Genomic DNA, 14,808 nt, shown 5'->3' with positions numbered 1-14,808 from the left:
CATCCAGCAGCATCTGTGATACATGCATAGTTCTGCAAATGTTCGGTGCATGTTTAAAATGTATGTGTATTCTCAGAGTTCTCACTGTGGCACAACAAAATCAATGGCTCAGCGGTGTTTCTGCAGCACTGGGATATAGATATGATCCCTGACCCAGCACAGTGGGTTAAGGATCCCACATCACTGAAGCAGTGTAGGTCAAAACTGTGGCTTGGATCTGACCCCTGACCCAGGAACTCCATATGCCATGGGGCCATCAAAAAATAAAGAAAAAAATATGTATATTCTCTGATAGTTTAGAGCAGAGCTAAATTTGTTCATTAGATCTAGCTATAACAAGCTCTGATACACAACTGCTCAATAGAATAAGAAAGTTTGAATTTATTTTTGTGTCTGTTACTGAGGAAGAGCTGTTACAAGTCCATTGTTGTTATAAATTGGTTGATGTTTCCTTATGATTCAATTTTTGCCCTGTTTATACTGAAGCTAAGTTATTGCTCTAAATTTTTATAATTTATTTTGAACTACTATTTTCATTACTGTGCAAAAATACTTGTCCCTTTTAATGTTTTCTGTGTTAAAATCTATTATATCTGATATTAACAGGTATTAATATACTGGTAATATATTAATATTCATTTGGAGTATCTTTTTCCTTTGTTTTGCTTTCACCTTCCTCTAATTCTCCTCCAAATAGCATATGATCAAAACTGTAAAACCTAGTTATATAATATCTCTACACGTGAATTTAGTGTTTTACTATTAACACGTATGGATTTTTCTATTTTTGTGATTTCTTAACCAAGTTATAGTATATCTTTGTCCTTTTCATCTGTTTTTCTCTTTGTTCCTATACAGATTTTTTTCTTTTACTGTCTTGAAAAATAACATCAGATTGTGTTTGATTTGGTAACCTCCACATTTTAAAGTACACTGTACCAGTTTCCTACTGCTGCTGTAACAAAATCTTATGGTCTTATAGCAGCTGAACACATCTCATGGTCTCCAAATCAGAAATCTGAAACGAACTCACTGGGCTAAAATCAAGGTGTGTTCCTTCTGGAAGTTGTAGGCAAGAATCGGTTTCTTTGCCTTTCCCAGCTTCTAGAGGTAGCCTGGATGTCTTGCCCTTTCCACCTTCAAAGCTCACAACTGCATCACTTTGACCTTTGCTTCTATCATCACATCTTTCTGAGTCTCTTGCCTTCTTGTTTCCCCATATCCTGTGATTACACTGGGATCCCCCAGATACTTGAGGATAATCTCCCAATCTCAATAATCCTTGACACAGTCACATATGCAAAGTCCCTTTCACTGCATACCATTATCTAGTCACAGGTTCTACAGATGGAGAACATGGACATTATTCTCCCTATGACATTCACTTCAAATGTTTCAAGTTAAAAAGTACCTTCGGCCTCCTCTTGAAAAAGGCAAGGACACAAACACTTCTAATCCAAACTCTTCTTCAATCTTGTGTTATTTTTATCTCACATTATACAGGCATACCTCTTGTATTGTGCTTTGCTTTACTGTGCACAGTAGATACTGCATTTTCTGCAAATTGAAGGTTTGTGACAACTTTGTGCTGACCACGTCTATCTGCATCCTTTCTTCCAAGAGCATTTGCTCACTTCACATCTCTGCGTCACGTTCTGGCAATTCTTGCAAGACCTCAAACTTTTACCATCATTGCATTTGCTATGGATATGTGTCATCAGTGATTTCTGATGTTACTACTACGATTCACTGAAGGTTCAAATGACGGGTAACATTTCTGAGCAATGAAATTTTTAATTAAGGTATGCAAATTTCTTTTTAGACATAATGCTATTGCACATTTAAGACACTGAAGTATAAACATAACTTTCATGTGCACTGAGAAACCAAATAATCTGTGTAACTCTTTTTATTGATTGCAGTGATCTGGAGCCACACTTACAGTATCTCCAGGGTAATCCTGTAATTCCATCTCAATTTTTAAAATCTCAGGTTAGAGAGCTTACTCTAAACCATCAGTACTCATTTGGGTTTGCCTATATATTTCACAATTTCTTTTCTCATTGATATCTTTTATTTTTACCTTCTAGAGAGATTGGTATTCTTTAAGAACATCCCTCAGTATCTCCTTCAATGAGGATCTATGAATACTAAACTGCCCCAGACACTGTTTCCTTAATCCTCACGAGTTTGGATTTATTACTAATGGAACGGAGACTCACTGTGGAATTTTAGGTTGACTTTATTGCCATCAGCATACTGAACATATTATTTCATTTTATTCTAGCATTTACAAAAATGGAAGCCTGCAATCACCTTGCTCTTCTTTCATTTGGTTTGGTTTCTGATTTTTTCACTGAGATATAACTGACATATAACATGGTCTGATTAATTTTAAGATTTCTTTTAGTCTTTGTATTTCCACAGTCCCACATGATGTGTCTAGTTACTGAGTCTGTCTTTATTTATCTTCTTTGGGTTTTTTGGTATGTCTTGCACTTTAAAGATCCAGAAACACCCAAACAATCTAACCACTATCTATTTATCCAATTCTTCTCACGTTCTCTCCATTCCTTTCTCCTAGCACTCTTCTAGGTGCATGTTTGTTCTCATTTTGATGTCAGTAACTCTCAAGCACACTTTTGTATTTCCATCTCTTAATCACTCTCTGCAGCCTCCTGGGAGAATCCTGCCCATTTATCATCCAATCCATTAGTGTTCTCTTCAGCTGCATCTACTCTGCTCTTCAACTCGGAAATTGAGATTTTTAAGTACAATTTTTTAATGTTTTGTTTTCCTCAACTTTCAAGTCCTCTTATTTTGCAAAGTATCTTTTTCTCACATTTTGAATTTTTGTGTTTTTAATCATGTGAATATGCTTTTTTAATAATCTCTCTCAGCCATTTAAAACACTCTTTTTCATGACTCCTGGCTCTTACAATGGAAGATATTGTCACTTTGTGTTTTGGGATTCTACTGTGAATTTACTTAGTTGTACTTTATTTGTGGTTGCCTTGTGCAATGAAACTTGAAAGAGGGCCCCTTCGCAGCAGTTTTGCTAATGCTTTCATAAATGCTTCAATGTTGGATCATATTCATGGTAATTAATACCCAAAGGAGCCATCTTCTCCTAACATGGGTTCATGGTGGAGAAAGAAAGTATGTTTCTTGCGGGCAACCTGTGCTTGTTTGCAAAGCATTTATCAGATCAAACTTTTATTAAGGATGTAGGTATCCAAGGGTTCTGGCTATATGTACTCATTTCAGTTGCACTTTCCCTCTTCACAAAGCCACAAAGTTTTTTACTTTATGTTTTATACCCAAGAACTCAGATTTTTATTTTTAAGTCCAACAAATTCCTACCAGGGCACCTGTCCCATTACCTCAGAAGCTTACTATAAATAAATATTTTTTTGCTAGAGCCCTCTTGTTTTTGGCTCATCTATGCTTGTAAGGAGATTTGCATCACATTTTTTCTACAATTCCTAGATGTTGATGATGGGAACACTTTCTGATTATCTGGTCAGCCAGATTATCACATAACTAAAGGAAGAGAAACAATCTGTGACCTACCATGTAGTAATTAAATATACTGAAACACATTTTGTTCTTAATATTAGATCTTAAAACACATAGAAACAAGCCACATAAGCCTCATTACTACAAACTGTTTTTAATATTAGATTTTAATACACATAAAAACATGCCACATAGGCTGTATTATCACATTTTATATATGATGCAACTACTTTTACCAAACTCCAAAAGACTGAACAACTGCCTCAATAAGATGTTCACACTGACCTTAATTAAGTACTTTTTTCAGATATCTTTCTATCTTTGGTATTATAACAGTCACAAGTTATTGTAAAAATTAGTGATTGGTATTGCCATTTTGCTTCCATAAGGTTAGAGATGAGGAAAAATGTGGGGCTAGCCATAGATATGAATGAAATAGGGAATGAAGTAATTTGATATCAATAATTAATTATTATAATTTTTTACTATTCCTTCAGGTAAATTTCTGACAAAGATGATTTCTAAAAAGAGATACAGGATCATCTCTTGATTACTAGAGGAACAAGGAGAATGGTAAATCAAGATAAAGAAAATAAAAATAACCTTAAATAATATGTTTTTAACACAAGGGATGAAATGGATTTATTACAAACTCACTTCATTTAAATCACATCCACTTTGTAAAAATATACTGCCATTCTGCAGTTATAAATAACCAAACAAGTATGATGGTTTATCACATGAACTGCTTCATAAACAATTACTTGAAGATTTACTATTCCTGTGGGTCTTTTAGCTTAGAATACTTTGTGAATATTTCACTAGGACTTAAGGAAGACAGAGAGACTTAGTGCCTTATCCCTTTCTTTCCTCATTTAACTCCACCTGTAAATATTTGGATTTGGTTTGTTCTAATGGCCATGCTTTATCCTGCCTCTGTTTTTATAATGCACGTCAGAGATATCTTTGCTCTGGGGAGGGCTTTCTGCAAAGATCACTCATCTGACAGCAAGGAAGGGGGTCACCTCCCCAAATGCAATATACACAAAGGAGTGTTACATTATCCTGGCTCCAGATTACTCTCTGTTTCTAAACAATACGAACAGTACATTTTTCACTAATTTGTACAGATTTAAATGTTTTTCTCAAATATGCTATTAATTTTTATTCTGGAAAATCTATAAATTAATCCACCTTGGATAATCGAAAATTGGCTGTTATCACTTGATACTTTAATCTTCACTCTATAAAAGAATATTTTCTTTTATATACAGAAGATAGAATATTGCTTGCATATGTGTTAAAAAATCTACTATTCCAATTGAATGAATGTTAATGGCAAAGAAAACAATTAAATGAATCAAATGTTCAGACTGTCCATCAGCATTGAGGGGGTCATAAAATTTATGTCTTTTTTAATAAAAAAAAGATCTTTTTGAAAATATATTCCAAAACTATAAAGACAATTCTAGAAAAACAAGGAAAGATGTACTCAAACTTTTATCCCCCAAAAGGTAACCACTCGAGCTACCCTACCCTTAACTTCTAATTTAAACTAATAGATGGCATTGCTTTCAATATTCAAGGTAACAAAACTGAAAACCTTTAGAATCTGGGTGAAATAACACTGCTCTTAATTAAAACATCTGTTCCCAGGATTAGAATCAAAGGGTTTTTTTTTAAAAAAAATCTGAGTGATCTTTTGACTGCCTCTCAAGTAAACCCTAACTACTTTCAACACCAACATCTTTCCACTGGGTAATCACCTTTAAATGCATCTTAGTTCCTGGTTACTGGCTTCTAATCAAATAATTTGGACACGTAACACCCCTCACCAACTCAAACCCACTTTTTTAGAGGATTTAAGGTAGAAATTAGAGTATGAGAATGTGAGTGCTCCTGGATCATACCAACCCAGGGGAAGAGATAACTAGAGTTGTCTAAGACACTGTCCTTCTTGATGCTTGGTTCTTCAATTCTTCCTCTGATTCTGAGTACTACATAGAATCTTTTCTACTTATCAAAAAAAAAAAAAAAATCTAGAAGGATATGTCTTCTTGTGCTCAACTTGGGCAAAGTTAGTTTCTGTGGCTAAAACCAACACCAAAGGATATAGGAAAATAGATCCTCTGGTGGTGTAACATTTTCAGAGTATGAATATAATTACTGATAAAGAGGAGTGGAAAAGGCCTGCTGATATTTTTGTAGCAAGTAAAAGATCAGATATATGCAGTCTTTCTCTGCATTAAATGACACAGGAATCAAATTCATCACGAGGATGCCATGCCTAGTTGTATAGGTTGCACACTGCTTAACTCTAAGTGTACATTTACATACACAACAGTGTAAATAGCTCCCCCTAAGGTTGTGCAGTGTACAACCTATACAATAGGATTCGTTATGTGCTTCTCACATGCTGAGTGCTGGATACGAAGAGAAATATTAAGATAAATAAAAAAGGCTTCTACTCTGAAGGCAAAGAAGAGAATGATATACAATCACCTCTGTGATGTCTAAGGGGCCCAGGAATTCAGTGAGGAAGAAGAGCCTTGGGAATTGTATTAAATAACGGATAGTTCTATTTTTCAAGTGCCTTTGCCAGCAAACAAATGGAGAGAGAAACACCCAAAACAGATGATATTGAATAATATGGTAACGCAGAAAATTAAACAACCACATAAAATCAAATCTTCACCTTAGGGCCAAGAATCACTGAGTGTAAAGTATATTCAGATGTAGAGAGAAAAGGATTTCATGTGCTTTTTCTAAACCTATAATATATCATATCATAACGTACGAGGCTACAAGATGACTTTGATTTACATTATGTGAAACAAGGGACTTCATCTTTAACTAAACAACAGGATAAAACTATGAGAAATGCACTGCTTATTGTCAAGGGCACTTAGTGTCCATCACACAGCCAATTTCTTCTCACTTAGCAAACAAATGAAGAAGGCGCATGATTTCAAAAAAATACAAGGTCTTTTATCCAAAAGCACTGAAAATACCTTTCAGCACAACTGAGGAATATACTGTCCACAACTGTCCTAATCTTCAGTTCTTCAAGTATAAACTTCCTTCCATAGAACCAAAATCATGTAATAATAATTTCACAATATCCAAAGACTCTAAGGGGTAACGGGGATGGAGATTTGTGTGCTGCCTACATCTCTCATTTTTGGCTCTTGTTGGTTCAGTGCGCCTGAAGTCTGCATCATCGAGTTTCATTATGTGACTTTATGGAAATGATACTGTTAGACTTTGGCAATTGGGAAGGCCAATAAATTCTGCATAAGTTCTGATTTATATTGAAAAAAATGAAATGGAGCCTTTAATTTCCAAGAATGAAGATGCATCTGAGAATAAGTCTCATTGTAGAGTTTTATAGTGCCCTGGGATATACCTATAAATGATTCATTCAGAAATAATTCTATGATTTGAATTAAATTAATATATTTCTGCCATTTTTATATTTTATTAAATTTTCTATCTTACTTGCCAATGGCATTATTTTGAAACCAACTTTCAAAAGTATTGTACATCAGCCAAAAGTATTTCAGTATATACTGACAGGCAAAACTATCATTAATAAAATTAAATGACAAATTAAAGAGTGTTTTTAAGATATATAGACTTGCACTTTCTCTATAATTTCCAAGAGAGATGTGAAAATTACACTAAGAAATCATGAAGTTGACACTTGGAATAACATGTTTTGTGTTTTTGTTACCATGAGCCCACAGCACTAGGTCAGCTTTAAACTATTTACTTCACTGTATCACACAGAACAATTTAGCAAATATATTACTGCAGAAAGATTTGGATTTATGCAAACATTATTCATTTTAGTTGAAAGAAAAATTAATAACTAAGCTAAAATTTCTTCTTCCTGCTGTGCTCATATAACATACAACATTTAATAATAACCGAAGACAAGCATTCATCAGAAACTGGGCTGGTCATGAGTTCCATTTGTCAAATATGGATAAGATCATGGAATCCATGGAGATTAAAATTTTTATTTTTTATAACTTCCTTACAAAGCTAAAGGTACAATAATCTCTATATTTACTCTAACTAAAAAGGGATTTTTATTCAAGTATGCAAATCATTCATTTAGACTTTCCTGACCAAATGATGGTAGGTTACTTTGAGAAAAAACATTCCCTTTAGTGGGTTAATGTTCATGATTAGGGCATTATAAGCAGGGTTGTGGAGAAAAGTGATCCTCCAAATAAATCTTAGCCCCACAAGTGAGTAAAGACAGTATCCATCGATATTTTATACGAGTATATCCTTTGGGACAAGTTCTTTTTTTTTACTATTTCCAATCACAGATTTTTATTCCTATTGCTTTCCAAAAAGCCAAAAGCAATTATTAAGCTCTATTCTAGGTCCTATTTAACAGGGGTAAAAAATTGAAGTCAAACATGTAGTTCAATTGCATTATGAGCATTTGACAAGAAGGAAGCTTATATTTCTACACATGACAAACACAAGGGCAAACACCCTGTCATTATCCTAAATATACTAAATTTACATTTTTTTCTAAACCTGAAAATTAAGAAAGTTACACAAATATAGAGTAGTCACATAAATTAGGATACGACCATGCAAGAAAATATAAAGTCTGCTCCTCCCTCCCAATGATACAGACCAAATATAAGTGTGCTAATTCCTATTGCTGCTGTAACAAATTACTACAAAGGTAGTGGCTTAAAACCACAGACATGTATTATCTTAAAGCTCTAGAAGTCAAAAGCCAAATATAGGTCTTACTGGGCTAAAAGCAAGGTGTCAATCAAGGCTCATTCCTTCTAGAGGATCTAAGGTAAAATCTGTGTGCTTGCCTTTTCCTGGGATTACACTGGACCTATGCAGACAATCCAGGATAATCTCCTCACCTCGACAGCCTTAACCACAATGGCAAAGTCCCTTTTATGATATAAGAGAACATATTCACAGGTCCTAGGGATTGGAAATGGACATTTTTGGGACAGATTATTCTCCCTTCCATAATGAATGACACAAAAAGATTTGCAAGACATAATATAAAGCTAAAAGAAAACAACAACAAATAGAGAAAACTGTCTAACATGAAACAAGATTCTTTAGACACACATCCACTCAACACTGGTTACCTTTGGAAAACATTCCTCACGCATGTTCGTGCCTTACTTGGAGGGTGTGGGAGAAAGAGAATTACGCTACAATATCTCCTAAAGAACTATTTAAGAACAACGGAAGGTCTGGAAAAGATTTTTAAGGGAAAATATATTATAAAATAATATAAAAAGAGGATTTCAACTCCATGGCTAATATTCGGTTTGTTACACGGAGGGGTGAACGTGCAGTTGTTGACTGTAATATATTTTTTTTAATATATGAAATACATCGCACCATTTTTTTAAGTGAATACTTGTATCAAATTGCTAGGGCAGGCTAGCAACAAGGAAGGTAATGAAGAGCAGTTAGGAGCATTACTTTCAAAGTTTTAAAAAAATACATATAGGTGCAGGAGATTCTTTTTCAGAGTTCTGAAAAGAAAAAAATGGCATTGGAAGTAAGAAATTAATGTTGCAATAGTGGTAGGTCAAGATAAAACGTACACGTAGAATATGCTACACATATTATGAAAACATGTATTTAGCTATACAAACACACAGGAAATAAAACTGGAGAAATATACTTAAATAAGTTAACTCTAATTAGTCCTAGGTAGTCAAATTATAGGCTAATGTTTATTCCTGTATTTCTCAAATTTCTATAATAAAAGTGTTGCATTTTTAGTAAAAGAAAAATACGAATCTGGAATCAAATTATGATTATCATCCCCTTCAGTCTTAGAAGCAGTAAAAAACTACCACTGTGAGGATAAGGAAAAGAGATTTTGTCAGCTGAGACAAAAATAAATAAAAACCCACGGAGGTGAATGCATTCTGGGAATCTAATTGCTCTCTATCAGAGTGGAGGTCAGTATAGGTTAGAAGTTCGAAGTAAGCATACATAATAGCTTATGTGATCACAAGTAATACTACAGATTGGATTTGGCACTACAAATTCTATTTTCAGAAATAATGTAGTACTATGGTAAAATATATTTAAGAAGCTTGTCATGCAAAATTTTTATAAAATATGACATGTTATTCAAGTTAAAAATCAAAAATAAGGTCTACATGTTCCTTGGAAATCCTAATCATCTTCATTAACAGCAACTTGCTACCTTTATTATTTTTACAAAAGCAATTCATAAAAAAATTTTTGGTGAATTAAGTAAACTTTAAGATTTGGCAACATTCAAATAAAGCATGTTTAAAGTCATAAACAAGATAAACTTGAGGATAAGCTGATTTCTTAGAGGACCCCCCCAAATAAAGTGGTTTTAAATACCTACATATTTAATCACATGATTTTCCAAATTTATCCTATCACTCTAAAATATCATTAAGAGAAACTCTACTACAGAAAAGATGTATTTTTTAACAATGTATTCTAAATAAAAAAACAATGTGAAAATTTAGCAGAGAACTAAAAAAAATCTAAGATACAGGAATTAAATTTTAATTACTTAAGTAACTTGAAATTGACTTAGACCTGTATTTTGCTTAGAATCTTTTAGAACAGACTAATGTCATTATATATTTAAAAGCTATTAATTTATTTTTGCCTTCTAAAATCAGTCATTTAGTCGAGAATTAACTTAGATATGAAAATGAGGGGGCCATATTTTTGTACATCTAAAGTTAACTATAGTTTGTAATGGAATAATTTTTAGTGCTCTGTACATAAAGAAAGCTCAAAAATTCACAGGAAAGAGATTGTTATACAGCACAGAAAATGCGTTGAAAACTATGCAGGAGCAAATGCTACTGTTATTCTTTATATGTGAAATTATTTCCTGTCGCTCTTGTCTTTTGTCATAAATACACTATATAAACTCTTGATCGAGAAACTGATACTATGGAGGATTCTTCCAACTAATCAAAGTATCAAATTACCACATTCTTAAAAAAAAAAATATTGGGAGTTACCTTTCACTGGAATGGGCTGTGAACTCTAAGAAATTCAACACCTTGTTTGTTCTGTACCCCATAAAAGAGCATGAGACAAAGAAATTTGCTGCAGAAATACAAACTGGAATCAGAAAGTCTTCATGGGTATTTCAGAAGGACAAAAATATATTTGCCTTGTATCTCCCTCCTTTGTACATGCTGTTCATTCTTTAATATTAGGATCAAAAAGACAATATAATAGGAATTTTAACTGAGCATCTATTATGGGTCAATCACTCTGTTAGGTATACTTGAAAGAAGAAAAAGGAACTGATACTTGTTTTACAATTCTTTGATGTCAGGAATTTTACACATTTATTTTCTCATTTAAATTGAACCTTACCTTGTTCATAAAATTTTACTAGTAATATTTAATATATTAAACTGACCCTATAAAATGTTCTCTATCACTAGAGAATACCTTTACCAATAGAAAGTGATTCTTAAATGTGTCTAAGATAATGTGGAATGCCGTAATAATTTTATAAATAAGGAAAGTGAACTGCAAACGGGGGCTGACAAAACTATCGATTGAAAACATACATTAAATAATAATACAACAAAAGATATTCAGCCACAAAAAAGAATGAAATAATGTCATTTGCAGCAACATGGATAGACCTAGAAAATATTATGCTTAGTGAAGTAAAACAAAGACAAATACTGTATGAGGTCACTAATAAAATCTAATCAAAATAAAAAAGAGACTCAAAAAAACTTATTCACAAAACAGAAAATGACTGAAGACCTCAAAACCAAGCTTTTGGTTACCAAAGGGGAAACACTGTGGGGAGGGATGAACTGGGAGGCTGGGATGAACATACATCCAGTGCTATATAGACAAGAGATAAAACAGCAAGGTCCTACAGTACAGCACAGGGAAATCTACTCAATACTTTGTGAAAACGACATGGAGAAAGAATCTGAAAAGGAATGGATATATGTATACGTGTAACTGATTCACTTTGCTGTACACCTGAAACTAACACAACATGGTAAGTCAACTATATTTCAATACAATTTTTTAAAAAGAAAAATATATATAATTCAGATAGTATATCTTCCATGTTAATAAAATTTTGCACAGGATCTTACATAATTATTTAAGTTTGGCAAAATTATTGAATGTTCACTATATGCACTATAAGAGCATACTATCTTCATAATAATGAGACACAGAGAGGTCAGTAAGTCAAGATTATCATCCAGTGTTTGGATAAACACAGGTCCTATCTATTGGGTCATCTTTTGAGTTTTAAATTTTCTATTTATTATACATGTATATGTATTATATACATATATATACATGTGTACATTCCAGATAAGAATTCTTTCTGAGATACATGTGTTGCAACTATTTTTTCCAATTCTGAGGCTTATCTTTTCATTTACATGTCAATGACGTTTGGACAGGAGGTGGTTTTATTTTTGAAGAAGCCTGGACAATTATTTTTAATAAATTTTTGCTTAATGCTTTTTGAAATTCTAAGAAATCATTGTCCTCCCCATGGTCATAAAGACTTTGTTTTTATTAAAAGCTTTGGAGTTGTAGCTTTCATGTAGCTCTGATGACTCATTATGAACTAACATCACACAAGGGTTAAGCAGGGTTAGATTCATTTTTCACATGGGTATCCAGATGTTCTACAACCATGTGATGAAAAGACAAATTTCTCATCACTAATTTACACTGCTTTTACTGAACGTCATTTAACCAGACATGTGTGAGTATATTTCCGAACCTTTTATTATCTTTATGATAAATTTTGAAATCAGAAAAGGTAAGTCCACCCAATTTGTTCTTTCATAAAACTCTTTCGACTCTAACAGGTCCTTTCCTTTCTGAAACAAATATTGATTTAGACTGTAATTTCTATTTAAAAAAAAAAAAAAGCCTGCAGAGATTTTCATTGGGATTACAGTGACTCTAAAATCAATTTGTGGGAAATGGATATCTTGAGAGTATTTTGTCTACCAATGAATAAACCTTTATTTAGCTCTTTAATTGTTCTCAGCAGGACTATGTAGACATCATTTTAGAAGTTTTGCACATATTTTGTTAAACTATTCATAGGATTTTACTGTAAAATTTTCCCAATTGTTCATTTCCACCATATATAAATACAATTTTTCTTCTAAGTTGACTTTAAAGTCTACAGGCTTATAAAATTGAGTTATAAATTCCAGCAATTCTTCTTCTAGATGTCTCAAATTTTTCTTTGTTCCAAGTCATGTCACCTGTAAAATGAGACACTTTTTTTCTTCCTTCCTTATACCTTAAATGTCTCCTTTTTCCTCCCACCGCAGCGTAATATACTAGTTATGATCTTCAGTACAATACTGACAAGAAGTGCTAAGTGTAGACATCCTTGCCTTGCTTCCAGTCTTAAAAAAATTTTTGATTTTCAATATTAATTGTGAGATTAGCCATAGATTTGTGTATGTGTGTATGTATGTGCAAATATACTTTCATAAGTTAAGAAAGCACCCTTAAGAACTCATTATGGATTTTTGTTGATAGCGGTTATTCCCCAGTATATTAGAGCTATCCTTTCATTGTCTTTTGGGCTTTATTTTTTCTGACAGGAAGTCTGTTATCGATCTTAACATTGTTTCCTCTATGTAACGTATCCTTTTTCTCTGGCCAATTCAACAGTTTTTTTTCCTCTATCTGTGGTTTTCACCAATTTTCCTACAATATGCCTACAACTCTAAGTTGTTGTTTTTCATGAAATTTAGCAAAATTTTTTTACCATTCAATCTTCAAGTAATTTTCTTGCCCATTCTCATTCTCTTTCAAGATTCCAATGACAGCTACATTACTTGGTAAATCCAACATCTAAGCTATCTCAGAGTCAGTTTCTATTGACTACTTTTCTTTGATTATGTGTCACATTTTCACTTGTCTTTGCTTGGTTAATTTTCACTATGTTCCAGACACCCCAGATGATATATTAGAGAGATTCCATATTTTGTCATCTTCTGAAAAGCCCTCTCTCTTGTTTTAGAAAACAGTTCAATTGCTTGCAAGTCACTCTGAATGGAGGTAGGTTAGAATTTATTCTTTGGTAAGGAGGATCTATCAGAAGCTCAAGATGATTCCAAGCCTCCATTAACTGGTGGGACTCAACCTCCAATCTAGCTCTTCTCAAGACCTTACAGGGGCTTGGTTTCAGGCGTAAGGTTAGGACAGGTCAAGAGAGGGCATTTCTCTGGATCATGCCTAATGGGAAGGCATAGCCTCTTTGTTTCCCAGCTAACGGTGACGAGAAATGACAAGGTATTAACAAAGGTTGCTCCACTCTTATGGCCCCATATGCTTAATTTTTCATACTTTTTTAATATCCAAACTTTATAGCGACAGCACTCTGCTAAGTTTGAGGTAGTTTATCATTGTATCTATTTAGACTAGCCTTGCAAAGTCCTCACAGATGATCTGCCAAGGCTTCTTGGCATCTCTCCCTGCATCTTCACCTTTGGTGCCCTCAGCAGGACCACTGTATTCTACCTAGATCTTGGCTTGCTGGACCAGTCAAAAAAATGTCCCCAGGCAACAAGTAGGGTTGGATGGGGGGATCACTTGATAAATTTTCCTTCTTTCAGAGATTGCACTGCTCATTCTCCAATGACTGAAAGCAATTGCCTCATAAATATATTCCATGTTTATGGCTGTTTACTGCAGAGGTACAGTATAGAGTACACCTACATGCCCAGAAATGGAAGTCCAGTTGTGCTCTTGCATACGGATTTTTTTTCTTTTTCATCAATTACTTGTAAGGAGAATAGTTTTTATTACAGTTCAGCAACAAGAAGTTATCGGGAATTCAACAACTCATTACAGAAAATCATGTTTAAATTTCACCGTGTCGTCCGTGACATGAAATGCCAACATTATTTGTATGACTCGGTCACTGCGCTGTACAGCAGAAACTGGCATAACATTGTAAACGACTATTCTTTAACTGAAAAAAACAAAAAATACATGGAATCCAAAAAAAATCAAATTGCTAGTTAACAATTAACTACATTAATTTTTTTTTAGCTCTCAGAAAGATAAACGTATAACTTCAGATACAGAATGCACACAGAGTAAACTGTTACTCATTATCTCTCTTTTTGATATTTATACTCAATGTTGCATTACAAACATTTGTGATCAGCACAGGCATTCATGCGCAGCTCAAAACTAATTAGCTAGAGATGTGATGGAAACTTTTTTCTCAGATGGAACCAG

The 14,808-nt window shown here is 33.5% G+C and overlaps 1 protein-coding gene across 1 annotated transcript in view; it reads right to left on the bottom strand.

The window, feature by feature from the left end:
• ADAMTS19 (ADAM metallopeptidase with thrombospondin type 1 motif 19) overlaps positions 1-14,808 on the bottom strand; it is a 267,851-nt gene that overhangs the window by 184,027 nt on the left and 69,016 nt on the right.

Source organism: Sus scrofa, chromosome 2, assembly GCF_000003025.6.
Source record: "Sus scrofa isolate TJ Tabasco breed Duroc chromosome 2, Sscrofa11.1, whole genome shotgun sequence".
NCBI classification, from domain to species: Eukaryota; Metazoa; Chordata; class Mammalia; order Artiodactyla; family Suidae; genus Sus; species Sus scrofa.
The sequence above is the reverse complement of the archived record's forward strand: the minus strand, read 5'-3'. Positions and strand labels throughout refer to the sequence as shown.